Source organism: Octopus bimaculoides, chromosome 19 (genome assembly GCF_001194135.2).
Source record: "Octopus bimaculoides isolate UCB-OBI-ISO-001 chromosome 19, ASM119413v2, whole genome shotgun sequence".
Taxonomy (NCBI): domain Eukaryota; kingdom Metazoa; phylum Mollusca; class Cephalopoda; order Octopoda; family Octopodidae; genus Octopus; species Octopus bimaculoides.
In genome coordinates this window covers 6,536,687-6,537,722 of record NC_068999.1, presented here as the reverse complement: position 1 = coordinate 6,537,722, position 1,036 = coordinate 6,536,687, and positions in this window count along the sequence as shown.

Sequence of the window (1,036 nt, the reverse complement as noted above, 5' to 3'; positions counted from 1 at the left end):
ATATATATATATATATATATACACACTCATATTTTATGTTCTATATTTTCCTGTTTGCATCAGAAAACCTATATGTATGTATGTATATATGTATGTATGTTTAACTATCAATCTATCACTATCCATCTATCGATCTCTCTATGTATCTTTGTCTTATATCTATACTCTTTGATTTGCTCGTAAATTAACCAAACTGCCATCTCCCAATGATAACCTAGTTAATTCACAAACAATGAATATTTATCCATCACTGCGTTGTTGAGCATTCATTCTTACTGTTCGATATTAAGGTATATATATCTATCTGTGTATCTATATGTGAGTGTGTGTACGCTTGTGTGTGGGATTTAAGCCAAAAGTTTAGACTAACCGTATTTTAAACTGATGTGTTAAAAACAATTCGAAAAATTAAAAAAATATCCGTTTTAATTGTTTGTATGTATATGTGTGTCCCCGTAATGATATGATATAGTTACGTCTCTGCCGTCTTTCTTCTCTTCGTTGCTATATCAACCAACTGATTTGCACCTTATGAATACAATCTGTAAGCGGAACAGTAAAACAATGCAAGATTTTTCTGAGGTTTAACATGTGACAATGTCTTCCTTATCTACATTGCGAAGCAATCACTTCCTTCTTCAAAGGAAAAATTCCAATGATTAAAAGCAGAGGGGACATATACAAATTCTGTGTGAATTAAGAAAATGTGACAAGTAGAGATTTTGTAAATATGATTATAAGACTTCACCGTGTACTGGCCAATTTTTCCGTCGTTTATATGCCCAATTGTTAGACTTTATTCCGTAGTTAATATATATGGTGATGGCTTATAATCATATTTATAGAATTTTCACTCGTTACCATTTCTTACCTTACGCAAAACATGCACATGTCTTCACACTTCTCGCTATGAAATCATAGTTACTAAATTTAACCGGAAAATGAGAAAGGGTATATTGGTGCAATATTAGACTAATTTCCATATAAGATATACGGTGAAAACTCACACACACACACACACACATGTATATATATA